Source organism: Zonotrichia albicollis, chromosome 6, assembly GCF_047830755.1.
Source record: "Zonotrichia albicollis isolate bZonAlb1 chromosome 6, bZonAlb1.hap1, whole genome shotgun sequence".
Classification (NCBI taxonomy): domain Eukaryota; kingdom Metazoa; phylum Chordata; class Aves; order Passeriformes; family Passerellidae; genus Zonotrichia; species Zonotrichia albicollis.
The window spans coordinates 4,586,270-4,609,497 of NC_133824.1; the positions used below are offsets into that span (position 1 = coordinate 4,586,270).

The 23,228-nt window shown below is 36.7% G+C and overlaps 1 long non-coding RNA gene across 1 annotated transcript; it reads right to left on the reverse strand.

Moving 5' to 3' along the window:
* Positions 1–8,160: 8,160 nt before the first annotated feature.
* Positions 8,161–20,674, reverse strand: LOC113458773 (uncharacterized). Its single transcript, XR_003379323.2, has 3 exons — positions 18,298–20,674; positions 14,998–15,088; positions 8,161–10,822 (listed from the first exon to the last, which is right to left on the reverse strand). It is a non-coding gene; the product is annotated as an uncharacterized LOC113458773 (long non-coding RNA).
* Between the last annotated feature and the right edge of the window lie 2,554 nt (positions 20,675–23,228).

Genomic DNA, 23,228 nt, shown 5'->3' on the forward strand with positions numbered 1-23,228 from the left:
AAGCGGGGAGTCCCTGCAGCCGCTGCCTCCGCCGCCCTTGGGCGAGGGGCACTCGTCACTGGGGAGCGGAAACGTTAGGGGAAAAAAAACCAACCCAACAACAAAAAACCAACATAGGGCATGCCTGAAGTTAGCTGGCCCTCTCGTGCAAATCCCGCGTGTCCATCATCATTTTGAGTACTTCAATATGCGCTTGCAGCACGTGGGTGGGGAAGGTGAACTTTGGGAAGTTGCAGACTATCGTTTTGAAACGATATCCGGATTGCTTTTAAAAGCCTGAGTTGAGTTGTGCATGTTTTCATCATGCCCACCTGTACTAGAGATAATTTTTTGTCCAAACAAATAGCTTTTTAATCTCCCAAAACCAGAATGTAAAGTTTAGGACAATCTTGATGCCAAATAAATGTGCAAATATTCCATCTAGAAAATTTACAAACTGTATTTCTCCCATGGTCAGATTAAGCCACAAATTAATTGTTGGCTGAGGAAAAAGTGCAAAGGACATTAGCAGTCCTAATAGCATCAAGACATAAAATATTTTAAATTTAGATTGGATGTACTTGTTAAATTCTAATTGTATTGTACTGCTAAAGGATAGAAAAATTGCACCTTAATAAATACAGTGTAAAAGTGACATTGATCTCATTCCTTACCCAGCCTGTGAGTATCGAACCCAGCAAGAGCAAACAGATATTCTCTCATTTTTGGGATATGGAAATCCAACAAACCCTGGTATCTGATGGGATGGTACCTAATGTTAGATACTTGTATCGGCTTGTATCCACTATATTGGAACACTGCTTTTGCTGTGGTGAAAAAGACAAACTTACCATTTTCCCGGCACTGCAAAGGAATTTACTGGCTGGGGAGTGCTGCTTCCTCTTACTTCAGTCCTCTTCCTTTCCTGTTTCTTAAGTGCTAGGAAACAAATTATGTCTGCCTCTTATCCTTTCATCTCTGGTTTGAGAGCTTAGAAATGAGGTGCAGTTATCACCATTGTGCCTCTGCTGAGAGCCAGTCATGAATGAGTTGCAACTAATAAATGACATTTCTGACTAACAGAATAACATGGGCTTTTGAAATAGTAATAGACAGCAAAGGAAAGAAATCTACCTCCATCTGTAGTCTGGAGTTTAATCAGTGTGTGAAAGGGTTTGCATGGCTAGGGATAAACTCAAGAGCTTCCACTTCTCTGTTAGGTTACAGTTTTGTAGAAGCTTAAACTACTCTTAATTCCCAGCTGTTGTGCTCCTGTGTCCCTCCCCTGCACTGATGCTGGTGCTCTTTAAACCTGCTCATAGAATTGATCAGGTTGAAAACTATCCTCCCAAAAGGATGTGTTGGTGTGTTGGTTTAGTTTTGGTTTGGAGTTTGTTGTTTGGTTTTTTTTGTTTTTTTTTTTTTTTTTTTTTGCCTTGAACTGGCACACCACCACCTGCTTCTGTAAACACTAACACTGGCTGAAGGAAGGGGGTGGAAATATGTGGCGGGGGCGGGATGTGACCTCAACAGCCTAGATTTAGATCAGTTTAAGCAGCTTAATGAGTTTCTCATTGGCTCTTGGCCTCTTTTGTGCTGCTAGGGCTCATAGTTTTTCTAAATAATGGAAAAACTCTGTCAGTGTCATTCTTACCCAAGTACTTCTGAGCAGGAGCAGAAAGAATTGTCTGTCCTTATTTTGCTGTTAGTTGGGAAACCTTGAATCAATATGTTGTACTGAATGCAGGTTCAAAAGTTGGCACTGACTCAGTTAACATTTATGAGGTTTTCTTTGTGACCACAGATGTAGAAACTCTTGTGAAAACTTGACTCCCCCTCACCTCGCTTTGCTGCAGAGTCTAATTCACCAGTAACAGAAAGCAATTGTGTTTTTCAAGGCCTGCTCTATTATATGAAATAATTAGTGGGTGGAGGAGGTTTACAAGAAAAATAGTTCTGTCTGTATGCTCTAGTGCCTTCCTAAAACCTGAGACTAAGATATGTGACTTCTGTGATGAAATCTTATTTTTACTATAACGATATGGCACTGTGGGCCTAATTATTCTGCTATGGAGTAGGAATAACTATGTAAATAAGGTGATGTCATTTGAGTGTGAATATGACTATATTAATATTTGCATTAACTTCTGACCATTTTATGCAAATTAGGTGTTTTCAAAAGCCAGAACATATTCACATGGATTAGGTTATCACTCTAATTAAAATGTCAAAAACTAATGCATGTAGCATAGTTTTCAATTTGCATTTTTTACTGTACTGATCAAATTCTCTAAATCTGCAAAAGTTAAGCCACCAAATAATGTCAAGTATTGTGTAAAACACCTGGATAATACTTAATAGCTTGAATCTGGGCCAAGTGTCCTGTGTGCCAATGAAAGGGGAATATTTACACAGTTAGTCTTCTCCAGCTTTATTGGATATTCTAGTCTGTTTGATTGCTTTTCATTTGTTTTTGTTGTTTGTTTTTTAATCCCTTTACAGTGGTTGAGCAGTCATGCTCTGGCCTGAGTTTACTGAACAGACCACTGTCACTGTGACAGGGATAACATCTTCCATCCCCAGTTGCATGGCTTTATTGCTTCCCGTGCCCTGTCTCTGGTTTAATTGGGTGGTGTGCCAGTTCAGCTTGTTAAAATGGCAGAAAACTAACTGAGCAGTGGTGACAGGAGACAATGAGACCTTTTGCTAGGAAGCTCTTAATTTGGCTCAGCTGCAACTATGCAACAGCAGTTGTGGACAAGGTTTTAGCAGCCAGTGAACTGTCATCATAATACATAATTGTCAAACATTGTCAGGCTGTTTCCCAAAACATCTCTTCATTGACTGGTGCAGGCTTTGGTTGTCTGGCACACTGTGTCAGACAGAGAGAGCTGAAACCTGAAGGACCAATGGCAGTAAAGAGGCTGGAATAGATGGGTTGAAATAGAAACATTTTTTTTCTCATGCTTGCATGAGCCAAAATACTACTTAAGGTAACTTTCCTGGCAAGAATAGTGGAACTGGCAGATTATGTCTGAAGGAACTAACTGAGGGAACAAACTACTTAATCAGCACCTGCAATAGATTCTGCTTCTATGCAATCTAACACCAAAAGCTGCAAAACCAGTATACTCAACTTCACAAAAAAAGCTTAAACATCTTTCAGGAACTTTCTCTACAAGCATGAATTCATTCTGCTTACCCTGAATCACATTAAATAATTCTTGTGCTGCTCTCAATCTAAATGATAAAGCTTTAATTCTCAATTATTTTAAAATCCATTAGTGTTGGATGCCCTGCTGTCACAATCTGCAGTATTGTAAAGGTTGCAAAACAATTTATTCACAGCTGTATAAAAGTCAGACTCTTGAGGTTATTAGTAATAGGTCGAGCTTGGAGCTTCTTGCATCTAAACAACATGATATTTTAGCCCTCTATGTGACCACATAATTACAAATGGCAATTATTGGCATCACTTAACACAGAATCAGAGGTACATTTTCAGAACCATAATTAATATATGTATGTGTAGTAGCATCATATTTGATGCCTTCTAGTAGTAATATTGCTCTGTATGTTTGGAAAATTTGGGCTAGTAAAAAATGAAAAAAATTTCATGTGTGATTGATTATGCTATCTGGATCTTAGCTTTAAGAATTTTCAGTATTAGCTAGCACATGGATTCTGGATTTCTATTTGGGCCAACTTAATTTTAAAATAAACTTGAAAAACATAAATAATGAGAATGGACAACTCATGCAGAATGTTACTAAGGCATCGTACTGGTTTTAACGGGGATAGAGTTACCTTTCTTCCTTGTAGCTTCTATGGTGCTAGATGAGCTTTGAATTTGTGGTGAAAACAGTGCTAAGAACATAAGGGTGTTTTTGTTATTGCTGAGCAGTGATTACACAACCTCAAGACCTTTTCTCCTCACACTGCCCCACCAATGAGGAAGCTGTGAGTACACAGGAGGCTGGGAGGGGACACAACTGGGACAGTGACCCCAGCTGACCCAAGGGTTGTCCCATACTCTATGATGTCTTGCTCAGCACTAAAACTGGATGGAGATGTGTGGAGCTTGTCTGGGTCTGGCACTACCTGGGGACTGGCTGGGCATCTGTTGGCTGGTGGTGAGCAATTGTTTTGGTTTTTTTTAATCTTTTCGTCTTTGTGTATTTTCTTTTAATTAACATTAGACTGTGTTTTTCTCAACCTATGAAGTTTCCCATTTTTACCCTTTTGATTCTCACTCCTATTCCACTGGGAGTAAGTGAGCAAGCAGCTGTGTGATGCTGAGCTGACTACTGGGATTAAACCATGACAAGCATCTATACAGAGATTCAGAAGTATTCTGGACAAATAATATATCACAAAAATATCTAATGATATCTAATGAAAGTTAAAACATTTTTATCTGCTTGTGGCCACAGTTACCACAGTGGTTATTAAGTATTAAAATGACCTACATTGGGGAATTCAGAGGATGATCAAAGTAAAAGACAGGCTATTAAGCCGGATGAACCATTTGTCTTATCCAGAATGCCAATTCCTATGAGGACTGCCTGAATTTGTGTGCTGATACCCAAATTCCAGAGAGATGGGAATTACAAAAATAGTAACATTAAAACACTTTGTACAAATCTCTTGATGTTCTTCTGCCTCAGTGAAGCAAATAAAAAGATCTTAAAAGCAAGACTTTGCTGTATGTCATGGACTTGAATCTTTTCAGGAAAAAACCTCAAAGACAGGCAACTCTGTTAACTCTGTTTGTGACATTTATAAATTAGGATGTCTGTTTTCATATTTCCTCTATTTCTGTGGGTTTATTTTTTTGTCTCTATAATGAGTTAAGCATTACTTGAAAACATTATATAATAATCTGTTTGAAATTTAGGAAATTTAATCTGACTAACATTTAGAAGGTAGAAGGGACATATTTATTTTTGATAGTTCATTTCTTTTTCATGTCCAAATTTAGTATTTTTATGGTGTGTTTTGGTGCAATTTTTAGCAGTCTTTGTTCATTCCAGGATTTTGCTGCATTAAATACAATGTTCCCATACATGTACTAACATTCCTTCTTCCCACACGATATCAAAGGAAAGATTAATTTTGTATCAGATGAGTGAGACTAGTAACATAAAGGTGACTGCAGCTAAAACTCCTACATTTTCATTTTTATCATATTTAAGTTGGTATTTATAGAATGAATGAAGACATCCAATTAATTGTACCTCCTGTTGATGCCATACAAGATTTTCTCCTTCTACACTTCAGATCTTTTTTCTGCCTTTTTTAGGATTGGTCATAGCTAATATAGCCGTATATTTTTATCTCAGTGTGGGAAGAGTTGAAAGACACACACAGAAGGCATGCTCAGGACTTAACCCTGCAAGTGCCATGAGTTTGTGGACTCCGGAGGCTCCGTGTCTGCGTGTGCACAGGAGTGTCCATCTCCTGAAATGATGGATACCCTGGATTTCTGATTTTCAGGAGCAATCCGTGCTGCCTTGTCAGAATGCGAGGAGCAGCTTCCACCAGCTGCGCTTTTGGTTCGCTCCCCCTAGGGCAGGCTGCCTGCCGCTGCACCGAGCAGGCTCTGCAGGGATCTTAGAGAGAGCTGCAGGGATCTGACAGAGCTGCAGGGATCTGACAGCTGCAGGGATTTGACAGAGCTGCAGGGATCTGACAGAGCTGCAGGGATCTGACAGAGCTGCAGGGATCACAGAGCTGCAGGGATCTGACAGAGCTGCAGGGATTTGACAGAGCTGCAGGGATCTGACAGAGTTCTGCATGGATCTGACAGAGCTGCAGGGATCACAGAGCTGCAGGGATCTGACAGAGCTGCAGGGATCTCAGAGAGCTCTGCAGGGATCTTACAGAGGGCTGCAGGGATCTTACAGAGAGCTGCAGGGATCTGACAGAGCTGCAGGCATCTGACAGAACTCTGCAGGGATCTCAGAGAGTTTTGCAGGGATCTGACAGAGCTCTGCAGGCCTCCACAGCCTCTCTGCATGCGTGGCACAGACATTGCTCTTCTGCTGTGCTCAGATCCTGTGATCAGGCCAGCTCTTAGGAAGGATGAAATTTGGGTTTAAGTATCGTTGCCTGGATCTGCACCAAAATCCCTCAGCATGAAGCAGCTTCACCAGGTCTGTTTTGGTAGGCAGGGTAACTCCTGCAGTCAGGGTTCCCTATCTTCAAAAGCTGTGATAATCTAGAGGCCTCTGCCAGACCGATTCCCTCTGGGCACTTTAAAGTCTATCCTTGCATATGAGACATCTGAACAATTCTGAAAGGTTCTTTAATAACAAAATCTTTTTGTTTACCCAAGATGGAAGGAGAAATGCTTTTGACACACCACTTATCTCCTACTATGCCATGTTATCAGAGAGACATGTTACAGGGTCATGCTGGGCAAAGGCTTGCAAGAATAATGTTGGAGGTTTGGGCCAAGAGATTTTGTTCTCATACCTTTCCTAGAACTACCTAGTCACTGAATGGCTTCTAGAATTTTTCTAAGAGCAAGCCTTGTTATTTTGATTCAGAGAGTATTCCAGGAATAATCAAACATGTGCACAAAGTGAATGCTAATGAAGAGGACCTTGGAACAAAACAGTCAGTAATTCAAACTGATACTGCAGGTGTGCTCACAATCTCCTTATGCATTGTGATGGAATCCTTGGCTTCTAATTCAGCTGTGGATTCTACTGGTTGGTAAAAATCCTGAGCCATAGAATCATAGAATAGGTTGTGTTTCAGAGGACTACAGTGGTTCATCTTGTCCAACCTCCCTGCTCAAGCAGGGTTGTCCTAGAGCACATTGCACAGAGCTGCATCCAGATGGTTCTTGGGTAGCTCCAGTGAGAGAAAATCCACAGCTTCTCTGGACAATCTGCTCCAATGCATGGTCAGTGCACAGTAAACAATTTCTTCCTCATGTTCAGGTGGAACTTGCTGTGCATCAGTTTCCACTCATTGCTTCTTGTCCTGTTGCTCGGCACCACCAAGGAGAGCCTGGCTCCATCCTCTTGCCACTCTCCTTTCAGGTACTTGTAGACAGTGGTGGGGTTCCCTCTCAGTTGTCTTTTCCTGAGGCTAAACAGGCCCAGCTACCTCAACCCATTTCCTCATAAAAGAGACACTCCAGTCCCTTAATCACCTTTGAACCCTCCAGCTGGGCCCACTCCAGGAGCTCCAGTCTAGTCTGAGGAATTCATAATTCTAAATTCAGTATTTCAATATAAGAGTCATTAAGAATAAATTACCTTCATCAAACCAGAATGTTTTTGCTTAGTCACATTTTAGAAGGTGTCAGCTCCATTTTTACTGAAGGTTTTAAAAAAATCAGATATTCTGAAAGAATTTAGACAGAGCAATTAAACATTGGCAAAGCTTATAAACATTTCAAACCAGAGTCTTACAATAGGAAGTGTTAGACCAACTTACTGCAGATTTCTTTTCCATCTGTATTTATATCATGCTGTGTGCTGACTGTCTGGTATGCTTGTACAAACTTTGCCCCAACATTAAATTCGTTTGCATCTTATGTTTGGTATTTATTTCAGAAATTTGACATAGATATGAGTTGTATTTACATTTTATCATCAGTTCTTAGGTATGCTAGAAATTCTTTGGAACATCAGGAAGTTGATTAGAGGTATTGGGTAGACAATTACTAAGTCATAAAACAAGGCCTTTGACACGGATTTTTCTCCTGCATGCATTCCACAGAATCATGACACATAATCTTTATATTTCATGCATTTCCTTCACAGAGGTTCATGGGTTTTTTTAACTTTATGCTCCTCTTTTGCAGTCCACAGTTTTTGCTGTGAAAATGGCATGTATCAATATCAGCACAGCTGATTAATTACAACTCTTCTCCTAGAGTTTAATTTTCCAAACCAGCTCTGGTCTCTACAGCATGCTGTATGTTGTCTGCTTTTGCTTTTATTGCTACTCTCATGTATTTATTTTCAGTTTTATCTGAGGATTCTAGGTTCATACATTTCTTGGCTGTTCAGGGAAGCATTCCATACACTTGTAACATGATTCAGGGACTAATTGTGAAAGCTGTTCTTCTCTTTTTTTCACTGGGGCTATCAAGATGGTTTTATGGGCAGCCCTTTACCTGTCTTATAGACTAAATGCCCAGATTTCCTTATGTAATTTTTTTTTTTTTTTTTTTTTTTTTTTTTTTTTTGCGTAAGGAAGAGTTAACAGGCATTTGAACTAAAGTTATCTGCTTTTTAATATAAATTGAAATGAAAAATCTCTGTTGTTAGCAGAGAAAAGAAACATTTTGGTAAGTGGCTGTTCATAATTCCCAAGGCACTTTACATTTAAAGCTTCTTTCATATATGTAAAGAGGATAATGGTAATAAGGTAAATAAAATGTGTACAGAAACGAGATAAGGTACATAACATATATAAATAAAGGTTTCTTTACACACATTTATATAAAAATCCAACTCATCACCTCAAGTTTTCTGACAGCACCAACATGCATTTGAATTTTCATTCTGCTAAATATGTCATGGTGTTTTAATATTTATCTAGAATGCCTGAAACTAGATGAATTAATGTCAAATCTTTAAAGATTTCTTAATTTATTTAGTTGTATTATGAACCCAACCAGGGGTTTTAATTCCAGGCTGAAGCATTGTAGAACTGTAACTGAAATACTAGTAAGGAAATGTAATTTTCACAGAAATATCTGGTTTAGCTATGTCTTTCCCATGCAGTATGCTCCATATAAGGTATTGTTGAATTAAATGCTAAATTACCTATATGCATAAGTTGTAGCTTAGAAACCAGAATGAGGGGGAAGTGACCAAAAGCTGAGCAAGTAAATAGTAAAATTTATTAAGTATGCATAAGATGAGGGATGCAAAGGCTCGCTAGTCACTGCCATGAGTGTTCAAGCTTTGATGGTGCCTTTCCAGGCTTCTCAGCTGTGTCTAGACCAGTGCTGCTTGGCCTGAAGGATAAATTCCATCACCTGATGCTGCCCCTTGCACTCCTGTGCGTGCTCTTGGCTGCAGAAGAGGGTGAGGCATCAGCTGGCCCAAAAGGCTCTCATAGGCTTGACTGAAAACCTTAAATACATTTGGTGCAGTAAGAACGTTCAGGAGCCTCCTAGTCAACTTGATTATTTTGTAAATGTTACAGAGGAAGTGGTATTTTGATAGATAGTAAATTCAGATGCTTCATGTTTAAAAGGTCTTTTTATGGTCTAACATTAATTAGTGTCGGTAAACACTGATGGCTAATAAAAATGTCTTAGAAAAAGCCTGAGGGAATACTCTGTGAGCTCAGCAACAGACTGGAGTTTGAATTATCTGAATTCTATTCTTAATTTGACCATTAATTTGCAGTGTGATTTTGGCAAGTTAATCTCTGTGTTTCTTTTTCTTTTTCACATCTTTTATCTCTCTTGTCTATCTTTATGGCAATTTGTCTTTACAGTGCCTAGAATAAGGAAGAAGGCAATCTGGACTGTGTTTCTAACAACAGTGATGACCAGTAGCTTTAAGTACAAACTGAATTTCAATTGTTATGTTGAGGTATGATTGTAATCAGTTTTTGTAGGTATACAGAGTTAATGAATAAGAAATTATACACATAATTTAAATTATGTGTTTAGCCACCTTTAACCTAAGGGATTCAATCCTGTCAGACAGCAGTCTTTAGCACCTGTCTTCATGTTCTGTACTGACATGAAAGAAACCATAATTTCTGAGGATGTCAAGGAGGTAACAAAGTTGTATTTTTAAGAATTTTGACTCAACAACTCTTATCACCGACTCCTAGGTGTCTGCAGCACTTTTACATGTAGAATTCCCTTTCATTCCTGATACGTTTTCAAAAATATTATCATAAAAAAACATTTCATGATACTGACCTTATGCTTGAAATTGACTGATTAATTATGTTTAAGATGTCTATTTCTAGGCTTACTCCAAGTATACCTGGATGGTAATTTTCTTTTCACAAGAAGAAGGCTTCTACATTATGACTAATTTTTCTATCAGATTCAAGGTAATGAAGGCAGCCTTTGAGTCTGTATTGAAATCCCTTGAATTTCAGTTGGATTCCCTGAAAACCTAAGTGTGGTTATAAAAAACCTCTAATAAATTCAAAGCTCATGGAAATTGCTGAACATAATGAGTTTAGTTGAGAACAGCAGATGCCAGGTATCCTGCAGAAGGGAGTTACAGTCCCATGATTTTATCAATTTACTAATTCTTTTTTTGACAGTACAGATGTTTTGCATCCATACTGTATCCATATGAAAAATGTTGTGCCTTGAGTGTGCAGAAGAACACGTCACATCCTTCATGCAAAACTTTGTGAAAACAGTAGTTTGTCTCATTACACTACTTTTTTTTTCCCATTCATCTCAGGTTTTTTTTGTTGTTGTTGTTGTTGTTGTTGTCTTTTTATTTGTTTGTTTGTGTGTTTAAAAGTTAATCTAGCAATTGAAAAAAACACCTGATGGACACTAAAGGAAACTGACCACTGAGTCCATTGTCCCACTTGCACCTGGGTTTCAAAACTGTTTTGCTGGGCTGACCCTTTAGATGTAAAAGGATAATCAAGTCTCCTGGCCTACTCAACCCTGAGTTTGAAAAGGACATGGCAGCTTTGTTAACCAGATTGCACAGGAAAAGCAGAGTCTCTAGACTGAGCCTGGCTATCACATTTTTGCTGTTGAATGCTTGTCAAATTGTACCTTTCAGCTACAACCCACTCAAGACAGACCTGACACAGGTACTTGGAGATGAAAAGCTGAGTATCCCATTACCAGTCACTTGAGCTGTTCAGTGGCCATCTGCTGATTGGAGAAGAAAACATCATTAATAATGTATTTGTGGAATGTGCTCTAGCTTTTATGTTGCTGTTAGTTCTTCCAGCATGAGCTATAGCAGCATTATTTATCTTCTGAGCTCCAGGATCTCCTTAGTAGCCATGGCAAGATCTTTTGTATTTTCTGTTTTGGGGGATAAAAGGAATTAAAGCATATGACTTGAAATTAGAATTGATCTAGGAGTATGAGTTTGCTTAGTTTTTTCATAAGAATCTATACTACATTAATAAGTTTTATCACTGTTTCAAAATAGTTTTCCAAAACAGGGAGTGTGAAAAAAGAAAAGTAACTTGTATAATATTATTATTATAACTATAACAACCAATCTAATTCTTGATAATATAAATCATTTAATGCTATGAAACAAGTAATGCAATGCTTTAGACTTAAGAGGAATGCTGACATAGATTGATGCAGCTCTGTTGAAAAGTCAGTGCTAGAAAAATAGCCAGAAATATCTAGAGAATTTTGTTTCTTTTGAACATTGTTTTAACATTTTTAATTGACAGTTTCACCAAGCACAATACAATTATTGCATTAGAGCTTAAGCCATTCAAACCCATAATTTACAGTTTTATCATTTGGAGGAGCTGTTTAGTTTTTAAATTGATGAACAATATGGTCTGAAAAGTGTCAGATTAAAGCCTCCAGCCAAAACAAGATTGTATTAGCTGTTAAGTTTTTAATGTCTCTGGAAGTGTTGTTTTTTTCTAAGTATTGATCTTTTTTTTTTCCTTACAAAGGGTGGTTTGTATACACTTGGAAAATAATTATGTGCCTGGGAGAAAATGGCATGCAGGTTTCATCCTTGATCTAAGACATTTGCAAAATAAAAGTTCTTTTTAGACTATTATTTTTTAAAAATTAATTTTAATATTAGATATTATGACCTGCCAAAACCACCAAAGGCTTGGCTGTTTACCTCTGCCACAGATCTCTGTAGGTTTAATGCCTTTGTGGCTTTGAGATTGTGTTACTGCAGTACACAGGGACAGAGGAGCTATAGCTATGGCAACCAGCGCCTGGCAGGTTACTGACAGCATGAATTACAGCATCTCTAAGGATTCACTGCAGACTGCTCTCCTTGCTGGTCTGATGGCTCATTTTGGTTTTAACCTTCAGGACAAGGACCAGCATCCAGGCCTTTTCTGTTCCTGGTATTCATCTTTCTGTAAAAAACTCTAAAGAGGTTATGTAGATAAACAGGTGCAATCCTAAATTGGTTTAGATGGGAATATTCTTGCAGTCTTATTTATTGCTATTCTTCAAGTGGGACAAATTGTGTCTCATTTTTGCTAGTATCAGTATTTCTACATCTACTACATCACTTTGTTCACTGTAACTCATTGGTCACATCCTTGCTTGACTCAGTGGCATGAGTAAATTCCTGAGTTCAAACTCAGCTTCAGATACAGCCCTTATATTAATGATGAAATGGGTGTTATGGTGGAATATGAAACATTCTTGTTTTTATTATTTAGGTTATGCAAAAAGCGTCTGAATTACAAAAGCCAGCTGCAACTCTGACATTAAAAATCCAGGTCCTCCACAGTCACTGGCAATTGGAGAATATTTCATAGCCATATCACAAAAGTCAAGAGATTGAAAGGGGAGATATGAGAGAAAATAATTTCTTAATATCTCTGTGACTTGCTGATTAAATTTAAAGAATAATCATACTGATGACCCTTGGTAATGTGTGAGTGGTCATGGTCTAGAATCTGAAATTCAGGTCTCCTTGCCCAAAAACCCCACTTAATGCTGATTAAAATACTTCATAGATCAGAGTTTAGTATCTTCGTTGACCATGCATTTGAACTTCTTTTTTATGAAAGCTCTTGGCCATTTCTGTGAAGATCATTTGCCAGCAGTTATCTACTCACAGTTGCTTAATCATGTACATTTAAAAGCAAAACTGAATGTGCCAGAACAGTTATACCTACAGCCAAATACCTTGTTAGTGCAGATATAATAACATTATGTAATAGTAATAACAATGATTTAATTGAGCAACCCAGGACACATGTTCTGACATTGTATGCAATTAAATAGCTGTTGCAAATGTTTCAAGGAAAATAAAATTAATTTGTAAGAAAATGAGAACTGCAACTTAAAACCAGTTTCAGGAGTCATAGCCAAAAAACCCAAACTCTTCTCTGAAAGAAGCAGTTCATAGTATAGAAGATCTGATAGATTTGGTGGATTTCTTTAGAATACAGAGATCACACACAGAATTTTATTGTTTAAATATCCTCTCAAACAATAAAGTGTAAAGCTTGATTATTAAGATGTTAATACAAAAGTTTGCTAAAATGGGGGTAAAATACATTTATGAAAACAACCACAGCAAGTTGATTATAGCTGGAGAAATATAATGCATAATGAAACAGTTCACAGGAAAAAAATCCCTGTTAAATGTTTTCGGAGTTCGCTGGGTTCAAAATTACTCAAATTTGCTTAATTTTAAATTAAGAACACCTAAAAAAATTATATTCATAAGTGAATTTAAATAACTCTATTTGAAAGAAGAATACTTCAGTTGTGGCATGACAAAGCTGAAGCATTTGGGTTCTTTTGTTTTTAGTAGTTACTATTTACTTTTTCTACTGACTGGTTTCAGCACTGTGAAAAAACTTTCAGAAATTGTTAGTAGAGTTTCCAAGATTGGATGTTGCTCAATATTATTGGGGAACTGATAGCTAAGAGAAGAGGAGGGAATTATTTACATGGTTGGTTTTGTACAAGGGCTTGGAGAAAGTGTGTTAAGTATGTGTTCACAACTGAAAGAACGTCATCAACAATGGGGACAGATTTTTCTTAATTATTAATAGCTTTTGTATATACCTAGTTCAGATCCCTTTTCCTAAAAGTGCCATATTACTATTGCTAACAACATGAGTGGACCTGTCAGACACAATACCATTTTCCCAGTTTTTATTGATTTTACTAAGATTGCAAATGATTAGAAATTTTTGTCTTGCAACAGTTTAGGATCATACAAGAATTACAAATACGTATGAAAGGTGGAATATGCCTGAAGAGATGATCCATGATAACTTATGACTCTTGTCAGTATTTTTCTCCTGAATAATATATGACAAACACCCTTAAATTTACTGAAAACCTTTGGTAGAGGTTTTACAGCCTTCTTGGTGAGTCTAATTCTACTGCTTGGCAGAATTATCACTATGTATATTTTAATTATTTTCAATATTTAACTAATATTTCCTGTGCTTCTTCCAGTCCTCCTTCTAGTGAATACATTGAGCAAGAAATGATCCTCTTTTTATGACTGCCTTTTTCTTGTAGAAAGAGAAGTAAAGTTCTGCACTCTCAGATTCTTCATCTCTCTCATAGGTTGCGTTTTCTAAGCCACATGTACTGTTGTTTTCCTTCTCCAAATATTAACAATTCCTGACTCTATGGACTTTAAAAATTAAAGTAATACAAAATAACTCAGTAAATCGACACCTTATTTAAGTATTGTTGTGTTAGTAATGTAAATTGTGAGCACTTAAGAAACATGAAGAAGAAATGCTCTCTGGTTCTGAAGGGTGTGGTGTTCATTGTGTAAAATAACGTCATAAGGTCATCATAGGTCCAAATGAGTTGAAGGTTCTGCTCATGTATGCTGAAAACATGTATGTAAAATGTATCCTGGCCCTCTTCATGGAAGAATATCTCTCCATATCATCACCAGACTGAAGTTAGATTTTGATTTTTGTCTCATTGAAATTAGAATTCTTATTTTGAACATTGAGAAACTTGTGGTGTGTCAGGTAGAACTGTGGGGGATGACTGAGACAGTATCTCGTCCTTTCCTTTCTTATTCCTGATGGCATCAATTCACTGTGACTTTTTATTTAATACAGCCTATTTCTGAAACTTGCACAGGTTTTTCTCCTAAGTGTGATCTGCACATTTTAATTAAAATCTGCGGCTGATCTATCTCTGCTTTGCTGAGGTGAAGGTGTCAGTAATGTGTAAGGAGTGAGTTTCTGATTCCCTGCTATTGCCATAAGTGAGTATTCCCAAGCCTGGCCTGACCTGGCTCCTACAGCTCAGAACATTCAGTCAGTTTTCAAGTCTGACACCTGTAACTCTCACTCATATCAAGTACCACTACAAAAAAAATCAGTTACCTGCTTTATGTCAGACCCCTGCACCAAGGCTGTGTCCTTTCAAGAGATTCCCAGGTAGCACACTCACCCCAAGGTGCATTAATCCAATTTCCTTGAAAACAAAGAACATAATAGAGATTACTAAGGCTACATGTTAAATTACTAAGAATAACTAATAAACAATTATGCAATGTGATTTTACTCTATAATTTTTATTAAAAATATAGTCTTCAGGGCTTCTCAGGGGAAAAAATCTTTATTGAAACATAATTTTTCCCCCCTGGCTTTAGAAAACAAGCAACTTGAACTTTACAGTAATTTCATGTACTCATTGTTCCTAACGTGTGTGCATAGCCATATGGCAACACTATCCTCTAGTGGCAGATTGTATTAACACAAGGCTCCAGCTCCAGCGCTGGGGACTGGTTTGTGTGTGTTGAAAAGATGGGGTGTCGTCGTTATTATTCATAAATTCAGAGTTTTGATCTGCATAACACAACAAGGAGCAATTAACAGAATGCTGCATACAAAGTGATGGTAATAAGTGCTCTAGCCACCAGCATCAGTGGCACTACATATATTTTACCTATATATATATATATATGATTTTTTGTGATTTTCCAAAATATTGAATCTATATAATTGTATTCTGCTATGGTCACTTTTTCATAGGTTCTGTGTTTAACATGTTTGACCACCAGCTGGTTTTAGTCTCCTCATCAACCCTGCTGTTAAAGTCTAACTCTCACGGTGAGAGTGTCTCTAGATATTGTTATCCACAACCACATAAAATATTCTTAATTTCTTATTTTTCGGTTTGAAATTTCAAAAATGCAGCATATGACTTAAGGAAAAATAAGTAAAGGAAAAATTTGGTGTAAGAGAACAAACTCAGATTTCAATGCATCAGTTTTTTAAACTTATTCACTGAAAGGGCTGGTCTAGATTGAAAGAGTATTTGCTTACTGTGAGTATAGATAGTACAAAAAATTAAATTATTTCTCGCTCATTCTCTAAAAATATTCCTGCTCTGGAAGTTTCTAAATTTATTAATGCTAAAAATCCTATGTCACATTTTTTGTGGTTTTTTTTCTCTGTGTATTTTGTGTATTTGTGTTGTTAGGGGGTCTTTTTTTTTTTTTTTTTTTTTTTTTTTTTTTTAGAAATTCTGACCCATTTTGCATAAATCTTATCTAAATATTTCATCATGTATTTTGGGAATAACGAGGTTTTGATGCTTCATGATTCATGCATGCCCCACATAGATCCAAGGCCAAGTGAAAGCAGGAAACAGAGAAGCAAGTGAACAGATTGGAATGAACATGTTGATGTTCCCACTGCTCTGATTTTACTTTTGAAGACCATTTGACACACAGCCAGCTCACTTGTGTATCAGGTCCAGTGAGAGGACCACATACCTGGCTTAACAATGCTTCCATTTTTCTTCTCTATACCCAGATTTAGCAGACATGTTTTAGGAGGTGGCATTATACTTTTTAAATGTTACCATTTAATGCTCCATAAAATATGAGCACTGGGTACTAAAGGGCTTCTACTAGCAATGATATATATGATATTCATATAACTTATCTGTTTTTTAAAAATTAATTTTTTAATTCACAAGTGTATTTGTTCCTACCGTGCCAAGTTGCTTTTCAGTCCTGTACAAAGAATTCAAATTAAATACATTCTTAATTTCTATGTGACTTGCTCTTAAAAAACAAAAGCAAAAATAAAGAACATAAAAATGTAGCATACTTTTCTCCAGCATTCAATTTATATTGCAAAATTTTTGCAGTGCCTTTTTTTTTTTTCCTTCTGAGGTCTGTACTTGGACCAAAGGAAATGCTTGATTTGGACAGCTCATGTGCACAGAGACAAGTCATTGTCTTGTTGCCTTTGTTCCACAACGCTCTTGAACAGTGTTTGCTATAGTAATGTAAACTGCAGTGGTAAACTGCAATAGGAAAACATCAAATTTGTGACAACATAACTGTAGCTATAGAACAATAACCAGTTAAGAAACAATTCTCTTGAAAGAGGCAACAATTATTTTTAAGGAGTCAATAAGAACTCGTAGTACTGTAAGCAGTGCACCACTGAGGGTGGGATATAGCTATGACTGAAGGCTGTTGTTTTAGAAACACTGTGCCAAGGGTTCAGATGTTACAACTCTTGAAAGGTCTTACTCAGGGGCTTACACTGAGTTATGGATCCTCTTGCTTCTGACTCATGAGTTTAATTCCAGTTCACATTGCTAGTGACAAAAAATTGTATGTCAGAGCATAACACTATGTTTCATGACTTAACTGTATGTCTCCAGCCCCCAAAAATTCAGTTAGAAGTTTACATTTCAGATTGGCAAATGACAGAAAGCGCCATTCAGTGATTTTTTTGGCAATGTTTGAATTGCTAGTGAAGATTGACTTGTTCTTTTTCCCTCTAGTTCTTCTCTGAATGTTTTCACATTGTCCATGTGAAATAGAGAGAAGTCCCAGAATTTCTGCCTCAGCTATGTGTATTCTGCAGATAAATAAAGAAATGAAGAGCTATGTCAGGAAGAAATAATATCCAGATATCCTGGGGGAAAGGCTTTAGAGGATCTGTAAAAGGGAACTGTGTGTTTGTGACAGGCTGTGATCTGTTTATATGAAGACAGGTCCTACATCTTAGGCGACCAAAATAATTCTCTTTATCCCTTGAGCTGTGTAAAAATAAGCCTGTGATGCAGAAAGAGTAAAAAATTTACTTAAGTTCCACATCCTCTTCAATAGGTCTGTACCACCAGGTGAATCTGTCTCCTGTTTCTATTTCCACTTGCCTGACTCTCTTGAATTCTGTGTTTCTTGATTCTCTGTATCCAGAACTGATAACTTAAGGGCATAAGAAAATGGAGTTTTAGGATTATATGGGTTATTATGTTTTAATGTTCCTGTTGGCTAAAACCAAATTAATTTGATATTATGTTACTGAAAATTGCATGCACTTGATGACCGTGTTTTTTGAAATATTTTCTTCTATGTATGTTTTTTCCCCTTTCAAAGTTTTCTTCTGAAAAAATACTGTTCATGTAATAAGAAGTACAATAAAACCAAATATTAATTATAATTTGCAGTGTCACATGTTTATAATTGCAAGACTCTCACCTTAAATACAAATGTAGGAATTTAAGAATTATTCTGAAACATTTGGAAACATTATATTTGGCTAGGAAGTTTTATGGTTTATTGCTTTGTATTCCAGTGCAGAGTTTTCTCAGTGTTTCATTGAAGTACAGAATGGACAGTAGAAGAGCTCTGTAATAAACACAGACTTTCTTACCCAATGTCCTGTTTGCAAGTGGAGCTTGACTGCTAGCTCTGCAGAAATGGATCAGCAGGGCAGCCAACACAGGAAGAATAGTGAAAGCTCCCTGGATAGTATCCTCCTCTGTTGACCTATAACATGGTTCATTTTATCTGCTCCTTTGAAATTCCTGCTGCTAGCTGATTTGCACAAGAGAGAGACCAATAAGGGCAGAGTGCTCACTTCTGTTAGAAATCTGTGAAATACAGGAAATAAAATAGTCAGCTGTATTTCTCACAGGTCAATGCAGAGCTACAATGCCATGTGCAGATAGCAGTTGCCAATACCAACGATCTGGAGAATGGGAACTTGCAGTCTGGCACAATTTTACTCTGTTCCCACTAATAACCACAGCCCCTGTCATGGTGTAATAATGCACTGTGAGCAATGCTTAGAATATTTGATCTTTCATATGGCAAATGTGTCACTTTTCAGAAGGCTTCCAGAATGCAAGCCTTCTGAATGCAATCCAGCAGGGCAGGTGTTCTCCAGTGTTCTCCAGTGTTCTCCAGCGCTCTCCAGTGCTCTCCAGTGGATATAGGATTATTGTCTTGCCCTGAATAGGGCAGCGCAGAGTCCTATGGTTAAGAAATTGTGCAGGTAAAAAGTCTCTGTTTTTCTGGAGTTTGACTAAAAAACATAAGAAAGAATAATTCAGCATGTAACAGAGGAGAGGATAAATAAATACATTGAAGAAATTGACTTTCATTTGCAGAGTGTATTTTTCAATTGCTCCAGTGTGAAGTATACCTTCTCTTTCTCTCCACTGACACTATCCCATACATCTGGAAGCAATCAGTCTGAAACAAAGGGCCCTGAGACCTCAAGTCAGAGAAAGCAGACCAACTGCATGTGGCAGGGCTATGACAACAAATCTGAAAATCTGTCTTCATTGATTTCAATTGCTGTAATTTAGATTTGATGCAAAACTTATTAAGTATCAGCTCATTCTTATGTGTATTGCTGCCCAAGCTAAATATCTGGAAAGTATTAAGAATTACTTTTTAATATAAATTGAATAGACAGATCATATAAGCATGTGCTGAGAATTTATTTGATTTGAATAGGCTGCATAAGAGCCGAAAGTACAATGAAGTGTGGCTGTAAAGTAGTTTTTATACTATAGAACTACAGAGAGCAGAATCCTTTTCCAGTCAGGTTCTGCACCAGCTGCTTCATCTTTCTGGGATAAAAAAGCCTTGCGATTTTCCATAATGTGAAGTCAGAAAAAAAAAGTGTTTATTAAAAAAAATCTATTTTACTACTAGATACTTTATATGGTAGTGTATTTTTTCGTAACAATTTGTGAGCAAAACCAATTTGTTTTGAATGTATAGCTTTCTGGAATTTATGAGGAAAAAAATACTGCATTATTTTTTCACATTGTTGACTTTCAAACAAATATCTCTAAATAGGGTATAAATCAGAATCTGGCTTGTGAAAGGCATAGCTCCTCTTGAGATTCAGTGGAGACCTAGGCTACAGGCAGGTTCATGTTCATAGAGATTTTGAATCTTATATGAGGAAAAGAGAAGTTGACTGGGGATGTTGAAAAAGAAGCTATGTCCTTCTAATTTTTTAATAATATTGCATACTGTCAGTAGTATGAAACAAAAAAAACCCTACTAATTTATTACCAAGTAGAACAGAAGGCCAGAATATGGCCACTTAAAAAATTAGTTGTCCTGTTAATTGAGCTGGGATTATAAGAATAAGAGAGTAAGTACTCACCATTGTGAAAATACTTCATTATCTGTCTCTGGGAGCCATTTGCTATTAAATTTAATGCCTCATGTTTTAAACCAGGATTCTTTTGATGTGATGAGGGAGTTGTTTTTTCAGCTTGAAAATGGCACCATTTCTGGGTGCATATTTGTTTTACTGCCCTTCTCTGAAAGAGAAGTTGCTGAGTGTAGGAGTGAATGAAGAATATGGTCACTGACATATTGGTTTGTGATGGGAGATGATATTTCTATATTTGAATAAGTTAACAAATGAAACTGATATGAAATGAAAACAAATTTCTAAATTAAGCAAGAGTTCTTAATGTTTTGGTCAAAATATTGTGTAACAAAAGTGCTAGCAGACAGAGGAGTCACACAGCTTTTCCAGGGAGTGCCTATTTCTGTGTTTCAGCAGGTCTCTCCTGGGAATCACTGCTACAAAAATTGCTGGTAACAGAGTGTGAGAGGACTAAGTGCTTTAGGAATAAGAAACATTTTGCCTAAACCAAGTAGTGATGTAGTGTTGATATAATAATCTAAAATAACATGAATTCTTAATTTTTTCTCAGTAATTATGTCACTTCCTGTTCTCTTCAGTACAGAATACCCATTCCTTATTGATATTACCTTTTAAAATCAATCATTAAATTCCCCATGCTCCTTTACAGTTTGAGAACACAAACTTATGAATAGAGAACTTAAAAATATTAGTCAAATAGTACTTTTAAAGATGCTTAACTAAATACTAATTTATATGCTGTGTACTTTTTTTGCTTGTTTAGCTAATAAAAGAAACTCATGGCTTCTGATATATTGTAAGACAGTTAAAAAAATCCCATGGGAATCTGCATTCTAACCATTCTTTCATTACATGCCTGTTGTTTATAATACCACTATTTAAAGTAATTTGCTGCTCAAAGGAAAAACATTAAGTAGATACTTTCTACAAAAAGTTTGTTATAAATCACATTTCTTTTGAGGAATGGAGAACATGACTCCATAATTTTATTTTGTCTGTTAATCACAACAAACTGCAGTTTCTTCATTACCTTCCAAACTGTTTCCTGTGCCTGCACCCACCTACTGTGAAATTACTTTACCTCTAAGAGTGTCTCAGATTATTTTCTTGCCAAAAAAATATTTTTAGCACCTTACATTCTGTTCTTTAAAAGTATCAGAGAGGGTGAACTACTAAGCCAAATTCCCCTCAGGATTTGAGAATGTGACTCTGTAATCTTGTGTAAAGAGGCATTAACAATATTAGTCACAGTACTCTGCTTTTTCTGTATTCCTGACTAGTCCCTGATGTGGCTGTTCTTTCACAACGAGAATTCTCACTGGCATTAACAGATTTACCAAATCATTCTAAAAAAGAATTGAGATTTGTAGAAGAGTACTGCTGTTGCTAAAAGGAACTGCATATTTTATTATTCTTTTCTAATGTATACAAGTTGCACAAAAAACTTCAGAATATTGAATAGAAGATATTTTATAGTGGGGGGTGCCTGGGTGGGAACCAAAGGGCAAGATTTTATGTTCCTGAGCTTCACTACAGTAAATAACCAGATGTATATGTGAGCACTGCCTCTGTAAGAATTATTTGACAAAACTGCTGAAGGATGATTCAAAATATGTTAATGATAATGGGCTGAGTTTTTTGGCAAACGACCAGCAGGGATAACCCTAGAAATTTCAGATTCTAAATTCAGTTTTACATCAGTTCTTGCAGCATTACAGAGAGAGGACCAGTCAAATTCTTCACCTTAGTTATGATACACATGAGGCTGGAATTGTTTTGCTCATGTTGTCAGTTCATGGAATCATAGAATGCTTTGGTAGGGAATGGACCTTAAAAGTTGTCTAGTCACTAGCTTAGACTGTAGGAGTTGATTATATTGAATGGATCACAAAATGTGCCCCCCAAAGGTGCTTTAGAGACACTGACTTGTACAGGGAAGCGTTTAATGGAATGTGTGTTCCTTTCAGTTTTATCAGCAGCAGAAAAACACCTGGATGAGGAGCCCAAGGTGTTGTCCTTACTGTGCTCTCTTTACCCTTTCATTCATTTTTTTGTTATTGTGAATTTTGAGTACATAGAAATGATCTGCGATCAAAGAATCAGGCGCTTTTTACAGTATGTTACAACTTCCATTTTTCTTGAATGTTCATGTTTGAACTTCCCTTTGTATTTATTTAACTGCTTAAAATTTTTCTTGATTTGTTTTAGTCCATTTAATATAATGGTAAAAGCACAGAGTTGGGGTTTTTCCCTGACTTGCCTCTTCCTTGAATCCCTCACTGATTTCAGTGAAAAACAAAAATTGGTTTCATATCAAAAGGAAGGATTCTGAAAACTGAGTGATATCAAGAATGAAGTAAATGATGAATGAAAGGATATTTATTATTAAAATGTAGAGATCTAATATCCTTGTACATTCTGGACGTGTATGCCTATGGCTTATGGAACATTATGGAGTGTGCTCCAGATTGAAGTTTTCTTGTTTTCTTGTAGTTGTTTTGGCTTGATTCTTTGGTAAGTGCTTGAGTAAGAAAATAGTCTTTAGTTTGGAAACTGATTACATTTAAATGCTCCAAAACTAGGGACAGATATCAATAATTATTTTACATAGTACAGATTAAAAAGTATGTTTAAATCAAGGTGAATCAATTGCCTGTTTCAAGATCAGCAATAGTGCAGCAATATCAAATTTGAAAAGAGGTCAGCTTTTTTTAGGATTTCTACCACTGATTCATTGGTAGGAGTGAGCTGTGGCATATGTTAAAATGCAGTTCCTACATGGAATAAGAACAATATATTTTGATTGAAAACACCCATTAGACCATTCAGCTGTACTATTTGCCTCCAAAGGCATTGGTGGCTCCAAAACTCTGTAGTGAGCATCGTTCATATCTCTCTTTTAAGAATTTTAAAACAGATTGTAGAATTCTGTCTCTTAAGTTGTACTTAAAAATAGAAAGTCATTGTAGTGTATAAAACAGACTTTGGGAAAGTAGTGTTTCTACAGGGTACTGCCACCCATCTTTTTATTTTAGTTCATTTTCTGCACCGTATTTAATGTGATATAATGTTATATTGTAATATCATCTAACATCTGTAATGTGTGACTTGGTGTGCGCACTGTAACTTTTTCTGACAAGCGTGCAGGAATCACCTACTCTATC